Source organism: Stylophora pistillata, chromosome 9 (assembly GCF_964205215.1).
Source record: "Stylophora pistillata chromosome 9, jaStyPist1.2, whole genome shotgun sequence".
In the NCBI taxonomy this organism is placed as follows: Eukaryota; Metazoa; Cnidaria; class Anthozoa; order Scleractinia; family Pocilloporidae; genus Stylophora; species Stylophora pistillata.
The window spans coordinates 4,419,773-4,437,709 of record NC_142527.1 but is presented as its reverse complement, the minus strand read 5'-3'; the positions used below and the strand labels follow the sequence as shown (position 1 = coordinate 4,437,709).

Here is a 17,937-nt window from a genome sequence, read left to right as displayed (position 1 = left end):
TCTGTTATTATTTCGCATATAAAGTCCATCGGACAAAGACAAGATTTTTGGTCATTGTCTCGACGAGATATGTACTCACCGCTTTAAGAGTACATTACTGGCAATGATGGCAGCAGAATTCTAGCATTAAAGCGGCGTTGCGTTCGTTTCTTCCTCGGTGGTCTGGCTTATCCTTTAAATCCCACCTACACGCTTGGGCAGAGTGTATTACTCATGTTTACATTTACGATAATGCGGGCTCCAACACGGTGTTGACAATGCCACGAGAACAAATGAGAAAAGTTACTTGCTTGAGAAAGGGGTTAGATGACTTGCCAGTCAGGGCTGGAAATTTTTATAGTACCATTATGGGCAAGAGTACCATATAACCCCATATATTAATTATGCATTCAGACTAGTAGACTTTGTTTTTAAAGTTTGTTGTGAAAGACAAAGAAGTGGCATGCATAATGAATGTACGGGGTTCTATGGTACTCTTTCCCCATTATGCTCAAGAAAATATAACTCCTCAGCCCGGAGTGTTGCTAAATGATGAATCTCCATGATGTGTTCGAAGCGATTTCCCTTTCTTTTGGGAGTAATATCGCCCTCACTTTTAGTTCTGGAGCAAGAACACATCACGTTCAATGAACTCGACTGAAGTTCAAGCTTCCAAAGTGAAAATGTTTTTGGAGACACTGCGTGAAGGACGAGACAGTCAATTAGTTTGGTGTCCTGTACTCCTGGAGTGTTGAAGTCCGGAAATTGCTTCGCACCGATTGATTTGAGCTGGTCTGCAACTTTCTATTAAAACTGAGCGTCCTTTTTTTGTTTCTAGAAAAGGAGCTACTTAAGTTATTTGAAAAATATTTACTTCGATGGAAAACATTTTTACCCAATCGCAGCAAGGTAGACTTTATTTGGGATCAAGTTCTTTCTAACAGTGGTTTTACACCCGTGAGACGACTGAGTGAATTGAAGGAAGGAAAACGAAATACCGTTAAACAAGGCCTTGCATGAGTGTGACAGAGTCACTTAGGCTTATTTTCTACTTAAGACATGTTCGTTCCTCTGTTTATTTTATTTTCTGGAATTTTAGTGATTTGTCAGTAATTTTAGTAATGTGTTAATTGTATTAGTAATGTGTTAACTGTATTAGTAATGTGTTAATTGTATTAGTAATGTGTTAATTGTATTAGTAATGTGTTAATTGTATTATTCCTGTACCTACCCTTGTCCTGTTGTGTAAGAGTAAACACCGATTTCCCTTATGTAATTCCTGTTTAATTGACCGCTCCTAGCCCATATTTGGTTTTAAGTTATTTTTACCTTTTCCTGTATTTTACTATAAGTTACAACCATTGCTCGGTAAGTTCAGTTGATTTGTTGCCTTCCTAAGAGTGCCCTTAAGGCGGATTGTAAGCTCTGCTAGCTTTTGGTATGTTTCAGTATTTTATGTTTGCTCGAGCCCTAAGCTTAGCATGTAGTTGTTTCCATTTGTATTTTTGTAGTGATTTTTGGGTTAGAATTTGCTTAGTTTAGCCACATATTCCTTTTATCTTACAACTGTATTTTATTTATTTACTCTGACCTTTGTCACACAGCATGTAATTTCTCTGCTAATGATAAACTGCAATTGTTTTCGTAATAGCAACTGTAATATTTTGCTTACCTACTTCCAATCCATTGTTGCAATGATTCCTGTGTTTTCTGTACCAAATTATGGCTTCATTACACTAGTGATTTCATTTTCCCCTTTCACTGTTTTATACTGTATTAGCTCAAGTTGTAATATTAAGCCTAGCTCGTAGTCTTTGTTGAATTCATGCCTCGCGTAGCAATCACTATTTTTGATAGTTTCTGTCACACAATTTCCTGTTTTCAAGTACTTTGTTTGTTTCCTACCTTTTACTGAATTATTTCTGTCTGTAGGTTATCCTTTGGTGTTAAGTACTTTCTCCTAATCCATTTTAATCTTGTTACACCATTTTGCTCATTGGAGCTTTGTTTTCTTATTTATTGTTGAGTGTCACTCAACAATAAATAAGGTGGTAGGTGTGGGGTGGGGTAGGTGGGAGTGGGGGGGGGGGGCAGGAGGAGCAGGAAAAGTAATATCTACTGCTGCCCAATAAGTTTATCATGGTCAGAAAGGAGAATATTGGATTCACATCTAATCCTCCATTGTTACTCGTAATTGAGTAATTAGGTCTAGTAAACGATCCGCGGTTTTGAGTTACCTGCAGCACGTTGCGAACCCAATTTGGTATTTTCTTTTCGTTTTAAATGAGACTTTTCTCTACGAAATAGCTTCGAAAATGATCACGTCAATGCAAGTATCCACCCTCCTGTTCATTTGTCGTCTTCTTTGGAGCGACACGATGGAAACTTCAAGGAGAAATCTAGCGTCACGACATAGTGATAACGTATATGTTTATACATATGGTGCACGATCCTCGCAGTAGATAGCGCTATTTAAGCAATAGCGAAAATCAGACCTGAAAAAAATCAGGCCTGTACGGGATTCGAACCACTGTACGGGATTCGAATCCCGTACAGGCCTGATTTTTTTCAGGTCTGATTTTCGCTATTGCTTAAATAGCGCTATCTACTGCGAGGATCGTGCACCATATGTATCTAATACCGCAGTTCAAAATATATGAACTTCATATATTTCATTGTATCCGTATATGTTTATGACAAATGACCGGTGTTACGATAGTTTCGTGTGGATCAGCCAACTTTAACATGTTCAAATGACAGACAAGCATAACGGTGTATCGTCAGAGGATTTCGGATTGCTCAAATTCCCATGACAGAGGGTACAGTACTCGGAATGTGGACGATATGCACGCTATTTAAGGTACATGTTTGTAGTTACCTCGAGTAGTCCTTCATGAAGTTTGATCAATTTTTTTAAAAATATTAACGCTAGAGGCGAGATTTCTCTTCGGGATATTGCTTAGAAGATAACATTCTTTCAAAGTCTTGGACTTTTCATTTGTCTGAAACGATTGTTGTTGAGAAGATTGGATGTAAACATTGTAAATATATGCAATATCTAATTTTTGAGCTTCGTTCGCGAATTGCCACTATGAAAAGTAGAGGCCGGCCCGCAGAGAGTTTTACACATTGAGAAACTAGAATATTATAACCAACTAAGTGCGAAGTTTCAGTTCCTGATTCGGGGTACTTTTGGAGAAATTTAGAAAAACGTTTTCCCTGTTTTACCCTACAGCAAAAATGACCGAAACTGTACCAAGATAAATAATCTATTGGTGTGTTCACATTCACTCCCAGGGAAAATTGAATGCATCAAATTAAAGACGAATGATGTCACTATTTATGCTAGAAGCACCAATTTGTAATTTTGTATTTAACATGAGATAGAGAAATAAACATTTTGCACTCTTTTTTGCGATGTTTTTGTATGAAAATGAGGCCCTAGGACTCGAACAAGCAGCTGTTGTTACCATGGCAACAAGAGTGCTGCAACCTTTAAAAAGGGCATTTTGTGCACCCCCCTGAGTGCCAAACTGTATGTAAAATTTGAAGCGGGGTTGAAAATTTTCATTTCCCAAGATGTTTGATTCTTACAGAGACTCGTTCTTAAGAGGTCAACGAAAACTCAAATAAAACTAAGAATAAACTCTCAGGTAATTTTTATCCATGTTTCTCTTTCAAATCAAAGTAACGAGTATTTTCGAGCGGGACTCTGTACATAAAATTGGCCAACTATGACATAAGGTGGCGTTGTTTGTCTTTTCTTTTCTTTTTTTTTTTTATGATACCCCTAATCTGTGGAACCACTTTTAAACGGTCAGCCTGTATTACATGGCCATTCCCCGTAGGTGACCGCTTAACGCAGGTCCGACATATAATGGAATGATGCGAAAATCGATCATAAAGGATTTATTTCGCTGTTCAAATTGAAAGCCAAAGAACAATTTGCATGTATTGCTTGCCTGTGTTAGAGTGTTACAAGCCCGTGGGATTGATGGGATACAGCAAACGAGGTTATTGAGGTCGACTCTGAGTTGGTTTGCCTCAACTTTTCCTTCTTTTTGACGCGGGTGTTGATCATGTGGCTGACATATAAAATCTGAAATGGTAAGTACAGACTCTTTAAAATGGTCTATAAAATTTCTTTTATCAAAAGCAAATGAAGGATTAAGCTGATGTTGTCAAACTAAGTTCTTCTGAAACCGGAAGTGGTAATCCTAGATACAAAGTGCATCAAGTGACGGCGATACGTTGCCTCAAAAAGACTTTTGAATGTCGATGTCACAAACCAAACACAGTATTCGCTTAAAGTTTGATTACTTAATCAGTTCACGAGATTTGTTCGTTGATGACTTGTTTATTCATGCAACATCAGGCACTCTCTCATCCGAAGTAGTGGCGCAAATTATTCCTGACTGAAATTCCTTTCTGGGAAATGTATGTACCTTGATTTAATCGAGACCGATTTTTCAATGATCATTTCATCTCTGTTACAATCGAATTGTACTTTGGTTTGTTTATCGTTGCGTTTGCTCTACTAGTTTCGTTGAAATCAACTCTGTTAATTAATAAGTTGTATGGATTCAAAGAAACTGCAACAGCTATCAAAGCAGAACAATTTGAACCAAAGTCAGAACTTGAACTTACTCCACAATGGCGATCCTTCCAGTATTGTTTCGTTACTACAAGTTTTTTAAGGAGTGATATGTGAAATACATTCCTCAGGTATATCAAGCATAAATGAGAATGAAATTAGCTTTGATTTTTTAAAGTGGAAATCAAGCTGTCACAACTGTGGCGAGTTAAGAATACTTTAGAAAGTAAAATTATGTTGGAGAAAATATGTATGAGATGTGTCTAGGTGACCTTAAAATAAACCATTTGGAATACTCGAGGACTGTTTTCTTTTATCAAGGAGTAAGATGCAAAATCAAACTAGACTGAGGTGGTGGACCATATAAATATTTGCATACACGATATTTTGAGAACGCTAATCGAGAAAAGGATTCGATTGCATTTTAATCGCTTCATCATTAGAATTACTCGATGTGTAATTGGATCTGTTTTACGTTACATTTCCTGCAAGATCTGCGATCGATAGTACATATACCCATGGTAAGGGAGCTACTGCAGGTTATTAAAGCAGTAAAGCTATTTGAACTATTTCAGAACAAAATGTGCTGATACATCTGTCGGCCGCTTTGATGGCAAAGATTACTTGCAACTGTTGTTGTCAGGACAAGTTTCCAAACTAAAATATCTGGAAAAGATTTAAATGAAAGACTTAGTTGAAAAGACTAATTAGATATTGATGATGATATCTCCAGTTTAGATTTATAAAATGGGAGCAAACAAGTGAAAATCACTACCGTGACGAGTAAAAAATTCTTCGATATCGCTGCTATCGTTGATACAAGGTATCATTCAGATTTGTTCGGGCAACTGAAGTGGAATTACTGGGAATAAGCTTTTTTTATTATGATTTTGTATTCTCAAGTTAGAGCCGAAAGAACACGTTTTGTCGATTGGATAATTGGATAACAATTCGCTCAAATCAGTTTACATACACTGTGCGTCGGTGACAAGTGTTTTTGACAAACAATCATAAGATATTTAAATTATCTATGCTACCAGGAGAGACATAAATGTACCCGGTTTGTCTGGTTTTCTCTTCTTGAGAGGTCTGTAAATAACAACTTTTAACAATGAACTTGAATCAGTAGAAACGTTATCCATCACCGAGATAGTAAATTGAGTCATTCGGAAGAAAGCGAGACTAGCGAGGCGAACAAATCAAGCTTAACGAGAACGAGGTGCTTAGGTTGCAAATTTCAGTGAAATGTAACATAAGGAACTGGAAACAAACAACATAAAGTACAGCTGAATATAACTTTCAAAACACGCAAAGCACTGTAATTACAAATCGCGATTTTTAGCTGTGAATGAAGTAGTATCAAGTTGCACTCATGCATTAGAGCTTTGGAAACCCCATTCTCTCATCTCCCTTTCTCTCTTCTATTTTTTTTTTTTTCGGTTTTTCATTTCACCCCAGTCATAACTGTTTCTGTTCTCCGTTTCTCGCTCCCCGTTATAATTTCCCATTATGTATTCCACTTTCCCCCAATCTTTTCGTATTTTTTGTGTATTTTGATATTAAAAGAACAACATATTGGTTCCTTTCCCAACGATCATTTCTGCAAAGTATATATGGGATCCCTGCTGTGGAAGTAGCTTAAAGGGCTTAAACAGGACTTGTATCCTTAATATACAAAATAGACAAATAGAAGCAACTTTAAAATTGTTTTAGTGACTTGAAATAAGAAGGTATACCAAATATAAGGGTTCATTTACTCGCTGCAGTGTACTGATGCATTCTGGGTGACCACCAGAGTGGAGTTACGAGTACCTTAGAATTTTTATATTCCAGCCTGAATAAAGGTGAATACACCGCGATTACGTTCACTCCTGCAAGTGCATATGAATCAGCTTTGATAATCATGAACGTCACCATTAACTTAATCATCGATTACATAAGTTGTAATGTTTTGCCAAAGGACATATAAACCTTGCATCATGATATAGACTTAGCTCACGAATGTATTCTGTGTGGCCCACTATTATAGAGCAATTGACCATGAAACTAGAACCAGGTTCGATTCCTCGCGAGCAGAAGTATCAGATTTTGCACTGTCCCCTGGTCACTTGTTTGATTTTTAATAACACTAAATAATTCTTAGGGAATGTTAGGCACTGCACTTTGAATTTCGCTCTCGTTCCTATATCCCCTAGCTGTAATTTCAGTGTATCTCCTCGATTCTGTTCACAGAATATTAAAACTTCGTTGCGCGAAGCAAAAATTCATCTATGTCCTTGTATGCCTCTTTCTCGTTTTATGTAAGTTTATTTTGTATTTGGAGCGTGATAAACTACGAACTGAAGGAAATTATTCCATTTCCATATACACCTGATAGCATTGAAAAAGCTTATACGTCGTTTCCGAACAGGGTTAAAGAGCTCAAAAGGAGGTCGCGACAGAGAAATAATGGCTAGCCCAATCTACACTCGAGAGAAGCTCAACTACTTTAAAATTTGTCATGTAGTCACTGATATTCTACCACAAAGACTGCGATCCATTTTCAAACAGGAATGGGACAGTCGGTACCAATCAACGTTAGGAGAATGGAAGGATACATCTCAAAATGGACTGGACTTCTACAACAGGGAATCTCCCCGGAGCCGAAATACTCGTCTGCTAGAAATGATAAGAAACGGAAATAGTGCGGAGTGGGATTGTACTACACTCTTTTATGTAATCCTTTACTCTGATTCGATTGGCCACGGACTCAGTGCAGCAGTCCGCTCGAATGTCGATGATCTCAGGGAGTTTCGCAATGAAGAGTTCGCTCACATGCCACATGGTCAGCTGTCAGATCAGCAGTTCATACTTGCCGTTCGTAAAGTAGAGAATGCATTTCATAGTCTTCATATGTCTACCACTGAAATTGAAAACATCCGCAAGCAGAAAAGTTTTCAGACAGAGGAACTTCAAAATGTTTTGAAAAACGTTAAGAGCCTTTACCAAGAACTACATGCGACTAATGTGAAACTGCAAACCTCTGAAGAAGAACGCCAGCTACATGCAGAAAGACATCATTTCCTTGAAGAACACCGTCAATTCTTAGAGGAACAACACCATGTACTCGAGGAGCAGGTACATAAAAATATTTCTCAATTCTGCATCCTTCCGCCTAAGCCCTTGCACGAAATCTCACCTCGCGAGAGCGAAGTTAATCAAATAGCGAAACAGCTTGAACGACTAAGAGAAGCAAATGGAAGTGGTTTGAGTTACCTATATATTTCAGGTAACCCTGGAAGTGGTAAATCTCAGTTGGCCGGTCTAGTAGCTCAGAATTTCTACGAGGCAGCCAGCAAAGACCTCAAACCCCCCACATTCGTAATGACTCTGAACGCTGAAAATTCAAACACATTTTTGGAATCGTACGCTTCTTTGGCAAGACAAATCCAGTGCCTTGAATACACTGTTATGGGCACTCTTAACTCAACAAAGATGCAGCTTGAAGAAAAAGTAAACAACCTAAAGGATTTGATTGCAACCAAAATTCCTCGTTATGGATCTTGGCTCTTGGTGGTCGACAATGTCAACAGTTCATTTGACGTACATGATTTTCTCCCTCGGCCTGGAAACAACTAGTGGACAAAAGGCCAGTTACTTATCACAACTCAGAACGCTTCATCCATCCCCTCTGAAAGTTTCTTTGTCTCTCATATTTCAGTGAGCGAAGGCATGACGCCCAAAGATGCTAGTTCTTTTTTAGAGAAGGTTTCGGGGATTAGGCAACATGGAGTAGAAGATAAGGTCGCGGAGGCCTTAGATTACCAACCTCTCGCACTGGCTAGTGCAGGCGTGTACGTAAGAAAGGTTCGTGAAAGTCAAATACACAGAAACTTTGGATGGAAGGAGTATTTAGAAAAACTAGAAAGAGGTATGCGAACCCATACTGAAACGAAACTCATTGAAACCAACCCTTGCTACGGGAAATCCATGACCGTTGCAACAAGAATCGCCATTGAAAGAGCAGTAAAAAATGACAGTGTTTTAAAAAAGACATTTACACTACTCTCTCTATGTTCTCCACAACCTCTGCATCTAGACATCGTTACGAATTACATTTTGATTGACAAGGAACTGAATTCAGATAGAGAAGAAATTGCTCTTCAGATCGAAGGCTACTCACTTCTTATGTTCGAAGAAAGAGAAGATGGAGTTTTTGTTAGTATGCATGGAGTTGTGCATGAGGTAAGCAAATCTGTAATCAACGAGTGTCAGGATCATTATGAACACCTTTACAAACTTGTGCTGACTGTGACGTCATTCAATCAATTCATAGACACTCATCTTCCAAACACTTGGCACGACCAAAACTCTATTCGTGACAGTGAGCATCTCATTCCACACTTGACTACGTTTGCTGCAGAAGTTAAAAACGTCTTTCTTCACCAAAATAAAGATCAAGTTATCAAGGAAGATGTTTTGAACTACCGGTATTCAGAACTATTAGAATTTTTCAGAAGGCTTGCAATCATTTGCCGAAATCACCGCGAATTCTCAAGCGCAAAAGCTTTCTGTGAAACAGCGTTGAAACTAGTTGAAAGAGTTAGGGAGGAAGGTGATTGCGAGAGTACTAGTACTTCAGGCATTGAGCTAAAAGAACTTGGACCCACACCTGTTGCCCTTGTGGCTATTTACAATTTACTGGGCACAGTGCAGCGTGAGTTGGGTGAGTTCCAAAATTCTGAAGAGAATCATAAACGTGCTCTAGACATTGAGCAAAAAAATCCTGGACCCGAGCATGTTGACGTAGCGAGAACATTGCATCATCTGGGTAATGTACAGCACGATTTGGGTAACCTAGAAAAGGCCATGGAGTATTACAAATGTGCTTTAGAAATTCAGCAGAAGAATCTTGGTCATGACCACATTTATTTTGCGTTTTCATTCTTTACCATGGGTGTCGTGGAAAGTGAACTGGGAAACCTGCAAAGCGCTAAGAATTATTTTGAGCGTGCTCTGAACATTAGGTTGAAAACGTATGAAGACAAAGATGTTTATGTCGCGCGTATTTACGATAACTTGGGTGATGTAGAGCGTGAATTGGATGATTTGCCACTGGCCAAGAATTATTGGGAACTTGCTCTAAAAATTAGATTGGAAAAGCTTGGACCCAAGCATGTTGATGTCGCGCATACTTACCATAACTTAGGTGATGTACAGCGTGAATTGGATGACCTGCAAAAGTCCAATGAGTCTTACGAGTGTGCTCTAAACATTTGGTTGAAAAAGCTTGGACCCGATCATGTCAACGTCTCGCGTACTTTCTTTGGCTTGGCAAATGTACAGCGTGACTTGGGTAACCTGCGACAGGCAAAGGAGTATTGTGAACGTGCTTTAAAGATTGAGTTGAGAAAGCTTGGACCCGAACATGATGATGTCGCGCTCACTTACTCTAACTTGGGTGGTATCCACCGTGAATTGTGTGAACTGGAGCAGGCCAAGGAGTGCTTTGAAATTGCTTTAAACATTAAGCTGAAAAAGCTTGGACCAGAGCATGTCGATGTCGCACCTACTTACCATAAATTGGGTGAAGTTCACCGTCGATTGGGTGATTTGCAACAGGCCAAGGAATGTCACGAAAAAGCTTTAGCTGTAAACCGGAAAAATCTTGAGCCCGAGCATGTCGATATGGCGAATTCATACCACCATTTAGGTAACGTGCAATTTGAGTTGAATAACATGCAAGAGGCCAAGGAGTTATACGAACGTGCCAAAGACATACAATTGAAGAATCTTGAACATGACCATGTTTATGTGGCGTTTTCTTACCATAGCTTGGGTAATGTACATCGTAACCTGGGCGACTTGGAACTAGCCAAGGAGTTTTACGAACGTGCTCTGGACATTAGGTCGAAAAAGCTTGGTCCCGAGCATTCTGTCGTAGAGCGTACTCGCCTTGAGTTGTGTGAAGTACAACGTTCCTTAGATGATCTACAAAACGGCATAGAACATCATGAACTTAATGTTGAGAGGGATCATGAACAGAGAAAATGTTGTGTGGTTTCTTAACGATTTTCTCATCATCTAGAATTTGTAGAAAATTTTAAAAAAAGGAATTTTCAAGAGAATATTTTTAGCCGTAACCCAGGAGTGGTTCAATATGAAAAGCCAAATGTTTGTTCCTGTAAGAAAAGTCTTGGTGGTGCAGATAGGTTGTTCTCGAGGGCCAGGTCGTAGTTCGATACTGACAAGTAGACGAATAGTCTTGGCGAATGATCGCAATGGAGGAGGCCCGCGTGAAACTAAATGCCTTTTTTTTTTTTAGATGTGCTCCGGCTTAAGACAAAAACTAAAAGTGTAAATAGTACGCTAACCTCGTGTACTCTTCGTTGGAATAAATATGATATTTATGGTCAATTCGAGGGACAATTGTGACCAAACTGTATGCTAAAAGATACAGAGCTGCTGACCATTACAAATAAGTGTTTCCTGGGAGGGAATGGTCAGGCTAGGAATGAAACAATCCTTTCAGTTCAAATCCGTTCAGCTTGAGGCGAACTCTTTCTTCTCTTGTAACTGTTCTATTGGCCGTGTTCAGTCAAACGAGAAAGTGACAAAGAAATTTACCTGAGTGAACAACAAGAATTTTTTCCCTGCTCTTTTCATAACGATCATTTCTAGTAGGAATACCAGGGCTGAAACTAGCAAATATGGGACCAATCATAATTTATTACCGTGGGGGGGAGGGGGGGGGGATAGGCAATATGCTTTGGCGTAGCAGAGAGGCATTTTGTCTGCGCATGCGCGAGCGGAATTAGTTTGTCGCGTTCGGCGCCATTTGTAGAGTTTTCGACGAGTTTCTGCGAGCTTTCACTGGACGATCGACACCTTTTTGTAATATTTTGTGAATATGCATGAAGGAGTATGACAAGTTCGCCAACATTTCTAACTCTGTGGATACTCATGGTGTTTGCTGGCTCTTCGGTTGAGGATATTTTAATGATCAAAGTGCGAAGAAAACGCGAAAAAAGCCCGAAAACTTGAAGTTTGAGATTTGAGTTACTGAAGATCAATATGTACACATGAGACAACATACCTCGAAGGTTAGTCTTAAGATGTTGATGTTTTATTTTTGTGAATCACAAAGTTGTCTGTGGAGACGATCGTGAGATATTTGATCCGAGGAAAGATAGAAATTTAGAGTTTGATATTATTTTACTTCAACTTCGAAGTAAAATTGCGTTAAGTTTGAGGTGGCCCCCATGCATCAAATCACTTTAAATAACATCGTCTTTTCCTTCTATTTACAGTCATATAGGACACAAGGCTTTAAAAAATGTTCTAGCTTCAGGATTAAGCTGCTCTAACTACAACCCTCGACGAATTATTTTTCGGGAGGTTTTGGTGGATTTTTCAAGTCATGACCCAAAACCGTCTTTGGCCTTTTTGCTCTCTAAGTCTGTTGAATATGGTGGGTAGGCATGTGTCTTAACAACGGTTATGGTCTTACCTCAATCAACTACGGTTTTGGCTTATTTTTTTACTGTGTTTTGGCGGTAATTTTTATTATTGCCCTTTCGAGCTTCATGTGCTAACTAGAGGAAAAACTTCGGTAAAACTTATTTATCAATTGGCCCCCAAATCCCTTTCTATTGTCAGTTCATTGTTTATTTATCTAGCTTTCGGTCTAACTAGTCCATTAACCTCAAAAAAATGCGTGGGCTTTGTATCATGAGTAAAACTGGTGCCCTTTTCTTCATGTTCATGTGTTATTCGAAACGAATGGCGTCAGCTGTATTCTGTCCTGTTCATTTCAGTAGAATGCTTTGCCTTGCGAAGTGAATGTTGAGTCGAAGTGCACTATGAATTTCAAACCAGTTGAGTTATATTTCACTTTGCTGTATGTGTCGTGATCAAGAAATTCTTATTTATTAAGATTGATGATATGAATTAACTTTTATGTTCTCTTCTGTTTAAGGTAATGTGAAGTGACCCAATAATTGGTAGTATAGACAGAATGGTTGGCAGTGACATTTACTGTGGCAAGCTGTTATTCAAGAATTTGTCATTATTCCCAGAAGCTTACTACTGGTTTAAATTATTAGTCTTTTGTTCTCTGTACACAACTTACCTAGACTAATATGCTATATGGGAGTTATGTCTACTTTATTTGTAAAATTGGTAAAATTACCAATAAAATTTCCAATAAAGTTTTCAGAAGTTTTGTCCAGATTTCATTGAAAATGAATGTGAGGATTGATCAGTCATATTCCTTAAGAGTGTTTAGGCTTCCAGGATGAGAGCTTCCTCACTGATACTATCAGCTGTACAGGTTCTCATCAAATTGTCAGATAACTCTCGTAATTTAATAGGTTGAAACGCAAGGTTGCGAAAGGCCAAACAAAAACTTGGTGTGGCCAGGGCTCTAACCTCAAACCTTCGAACTCGAGAGGAGTAGGTAAATCCATAGCTGCCATAGCGCCAGGTACACAAAGCATATGAAATGGCGAAGATTTGTATTGAAATAACTTTGATGTTCATTTAATAAATGTACCTTTTCTCTTATTTCCTGCCCTGTCCAATTGACAAGTGACAAACTCTGCTCCAACCAAGTCCTCCTTGAATCAAAAGTTTGTCATCAACAAGAGCTGTTCATTAACTACTCTGCATTTTACACCACATTGCTTTAGTATTGCACTGCTGTACAACAACTATACAACAACAGGCACATGAAGTCATAGACTGCCTTTTTTATCTAATAGGATATTCTTATGTGCTACTGGACATGCAAAAGGATAACAGTCCTCTTTTCCAATAGAGTTTATCCTGTCACTAAAATAGTTGATAAATTTTCCTTTTTTATTTTAAACTGGTTAACAAAAACCAATAAGAATAAACACAAACATTTAATTGAGATATTGAGAATTCAAATCCTTTTCTATCGTAAATTAAAAAAATCTGCTTGAATTCTTGAAAACGAGTGAAATGTGAAAAAAGGATTTTTTACCCTTTACACCCCCTTACATCAGCATGCATATTCTCCATACTGTTCTCTATACATTTCCTAAGGTGCTGACAAGGAGAATTTGTTTGACAAACAAGAGTTTCTTTAGTTGGTGATCATTTCTTATATTCTCATGAATTTAATGTTTGACTCAGGGGGGATATTGTAAGGAGAAATTAGATGCTAGTCACTCATGGAATAAAGGTTTAGGTCAACAGTGCAAGTAGTTATTTTTCAGTTTTATTTAATATTTCAAGTGAGTAAATATAGTTATCCCTACAGCCAATAAGAATTTTATTGTCAACTACAACAGGTGAAGAAAATACTTCACCAGGTAATGGGTAAAAAGCTAACAGAACTCCTAAATAAAAATCCAGTATATACAGGGTACCAACACTTGACAAAGCAAATACTGCTAGCTGAGTGTCACACTTGTCACGATGCCCTGCATTACATGTTGCGTGACACGAAATATTGCTGTACACCATGTCTACATAGGGACTTGAATACACTGGGCTATCAGTTGTAAAACTCCATAAGAGCTCTCCATTTAGTGACAGGCAATACACATGTTTGTCATGAGAGCCAAACACAATGCATTAAGAAAACCTGTAATCATGTTTTACATCCTGGTAGAAAGTTGGTGAACAGAACACTGAAGCTTGGGTCTCAAACTCCCATAGCTTCTTACCTTGGAAGTCAAAACAGTAAACAAATCCATTGACGCATGCACAAACTATACCAATAGGTGTCAATAATGGTGACGCAAACACTGGCTTAGGACACTGCTGACTCCAAAGTACGGTATGTTTGGTAGCGTCAATGGCAAGAAGATGGCCAGTCAGTGTAGCAATGAATACTAAGTGTGGTTTCTTACCAATACATGGAGAACTGAAACAAGATCCTCCACCACAGTGTATTGCAGCAATGCATTGCCTGTTTGTGACATCAAGGGCGTACAAATGGTGGTCATGTGACCCCACCCAGGCCAATCCAGTCTGTGGGTCAATGCAGGGAGAACTTTTCACAGCTGCACCTGTTTGGAATGTCCAACTTATTTCACCCATGAAGCAGTTGAGTACATATACTTGGCCATCATAACAGCCTAGAAAAAAAAATATTAGGTTTCAGTTGATGAGATGGGGAGCAGATCATTGTCTCCGTTATTATGGGGACTTTTCCAGGGTTTTTGTTCCTAGGTCTCAGATTGATTTTTCCAGTGCTCTAAATTTCACCTTAAAAACCTTTAAGGTTTTAAAATCAATTTTCCTTACTTAATCTACATACATTAATTTTCTTAGAACCTAAACTTTGAAAACTTTATTGCTTGAGTTAAGCAGATTTTCCGGACTTCCCAGGACACATAGCCTTTTTCCAGGACATTCCAGTCCGAGAAAATGTCAATATAAAATTCCAAATATTCCAGGACCCATACAAAACCAGCTATTACAGAGGAGGCCATATTAGCTTTCAAGCTTAACCAAAAATTGTCAATTATATTTTTTGCAAGGTGCGGTGTTTAATTTGTCTCAGTTTAAGCTAAAAGAAGGGAGGGGATGGAAGGGTGGGGGAAGGTTTGGAAGAAAAGTGAATTAATGAAATGAATAACGAGATAAGCAGCAGGCTCCTTTCTCCTGAGAATGTTTACAATGGATACATATTCTTACATTGAGAAATTTAATATTGGTAGTGCAAAAAACACTCTAGAGAAGTGAGAACAGGGTCAATACATGTACTTTAACACTCAAGTGTACATTCAGATCCTGTAACATAATTACAAGGTTTACCATATTTGCCTTATTTATTTCTGGTTTGCTCCCACAGGGTACTCCTTAGTATATAAAAAGAAGATACAATACTTACCCACGACAACATATCTACCACAAAGTGAAAGAGCTGCAGAGGATTCTATTCTGTCCCCCAGTCTACTCTCCCACAGTACTTTGCCATCCCTCAGTCTGATGCACATGAACACATGACTGTGGGAACCAATGAAAACTTCCCCCTCAGACCTCCCTGGTGCATGCACCACAAGAGGTGAGGCATCAATACATTTGTAAAGACAAGTTCGCCACTGACAAGAAACGGAAACTCTCCCTTCTGCAGCGTTAAAATTTCCTGTATCTGGGTTGACAGCCATGGAACCTTCATGATCTTGGACAGAAGAGAAGAACTGGTCAGGGACCTTTGTTATTAATGGTGATCCTGCTACCTCACAAGGTACAGCACTAGCTGAGGCACTGGCTTGACTGGCAGAAAATGTTGGTGCCTTGCTTGCCACAACCCCATCTGTGCTTGGTGTTGAGTGTTTACAAATGTTACAAACATTAAACTGGTTTTGTCTCTGCATAGGACAAAAACAGGTTTTCAATTCAGTTACATCTGACAGTGCAGTTATGTTAGAATCCTTATTTTCTTCTAGGGCCTGGATCTTTTTTGCTGCCTTACTGTTGTAATAGGAGGCAGCATCAGCCAGAGTTGAGAACAATCTTTTCGTGCTAAGAATGGGTATTTCTTCAAAAGGAACACTGGATGAAGGAGAGGGAGATATTTTGTTTGTATCTTCATGAAGATGATGTGTCTCCTTAGAGCTCAGATCAGTTTTGTCTAAAACCAGGGAACATGTTATCTCTGGGATCTGTTCAGAAATTTGCTGTTCAATCCAATCAAGATTTATTCTTTTGCCCATTCGCTTGATCTGCCTGTCTTTGCGTCCTCGGTACCAAATGGTGTTGTCTTTCACAAATCCCCAATGCCCTGTGGCATGCATTGTTCCTGGTTGAGTTGGGTCTCATTGTTTGGAAGACACACCCTGCTTGATCCATCTAACAAAGCCAGGAGAAAAAATCAGATTTACATGATTTCTCCTTAAAATGGAAAAAAATAAGGCCTGCATGTCCCCTACTAGAAATAGAGAAAAAAAATCAGATTTGCATGTTCTCCCCCAATGACTCACTATATATGATCTAAATTAACTCCGGAGGCAAACAAATATCAGCATCAAAGAAATCATGTATCACACAAATATTAAGGCCATCTTCTATAGCCTTTCATCATTTAATACGGTTTTAGTCATAGTCACCACAATTAACTAACCAATGTATATTTAGCCCTTTCCTTCTGAGCCAATTTGTCCATTTTCATCTTGCACTTCAATGATAATTTGTGTCTGACAGAGGAGCACCCAGTGGTACTTCAGAATCATTAACTTCCTTGGCTGAGTAGTTCACCAGATCTCTGTGTCCAGATGTTACATTTCCACAAAGATCACCACTTCCATCCTCCAATTTACAATCAGTAATTTTATGACAAGATGCCCAGCAGGAAACCTCTGTGATGCCATAAAGATTGTAGACTGAAGTTTTACTCTGAAGAGACCTCCATTTCTTGAGGGTGGAGATAGTGGGGCAGGTTTCCCCACCAAATGCCAGCACTCTGAGAGATGGATCTTTTACTGAGAATCTTTGACTGAATTAGTTCTTGACCAATGTGTTACATCAAGGATGGAGTCAGCTGTTTAGGATATAGAAATAAAACAGAGTCAAGTCACAAAAGAAATTATGCAGTTCAACTCTGTCTTATAGGTGATCAGTGCAGTTATTCACTCCAGGTGGTTTCTGACAATTTTACAGGAACAAATTTAAGTTTGTATTCAAATTTCCCATAATTAATCTTCGCTGAGAAAATTGCTTGTCAGTACTGAGTATCTGATTCGAGGAAAGGAGGGAATCAAGTCAATTCTATCCTTTTCTTATATTACATTATTAGTAGCACTAACTGGTGTATGGTTTTCATGGTTTTGTATCTCAAAAAACTCTTACCTGTAAAATGGTCACTGCGCCTTTCTTTATCAAAAAGAATGTTGCAATGCTTGAATGGTGCCATTTTAACACTGACTGGCACAATTACAAGTCTGGCTCCTGCTGCAAATGCTGTGAACATTTGAACAATGAAAGGATCAAAGGTGTAGGGAGAGGTAAGGAATATTATATCATGAGATGTCACTTGGAAAATGTTCCTGTTGGATATGAAGATTATGTATTACATTTAGTACTGGCCATTACGCATTTATAAATGTTGTGGTGTATGGATTTTACAAGATGATTCAGGTGCTATCTTAAAGGTGACATTCTCAAAATTTGAAGCTTTCAAGAACAATTAAGGTGTGCAACTCTATACAAAGGTGTCAAGCTTCTCAAACTGAAACAACAGAGTATTTAATCAAGACTAATGTACACCTATTTGCAGTCATTGCAGTTAATTTGTATTCATTACATATAACCTTTACTATGATTTTCATGAAGCAGGTATTTAAAGTATTGCTGACCATGTCACCAAGTACAACAATGGCTTCCTATGTTCAAAAGCGTTGCACATGCAT

General features: G+C 38.5%; 2 pseudogenes across 2 annotated transcripts; one reads left to right on the top strand and one right to left on the bottom strand.

The window, feature by feature from the left end:
* Positions 1 to 3,955: 3,955 nt before the first annotated feature.
* LOC148722876 (uncharacterized) lies at positions 3,956 to 12,784 on the top strand (annotated as a pseudogene). Its single transcript, XR_015991694.1, has 4 exons — positions 3,956 to 4,086; positions 6,984 to 11,655; positions 11,863 to 12,023; positions 12,531 to 12,784. The product of XR_015991694.1 is annotated as an uncharacterized LOC148722876 (transcript).
* Positions 12,785 to 13,077: 293 nt separating this feature from the next.
* Positions 13,078 to 17,597, bottom strand: LOC148722875 (beta-alanine-activating enzyme-like; annotated as a pseudogene). The gene is made up of 4 exons (XR_015991772.1): positions 17,378 to 17,597; positions 16,653 to 17,069; positions 15,420 to 16,381; positions 13,078 to 14,661 (listed from the first exon to the last, which is right to left on the bottom strand). The product of XR_015991772.1 is annotated as a beta-alanine-activating enzyme-like (transcript).
* Positions 17,598 to 17,937: the final 340 nt, after the last annotated feature.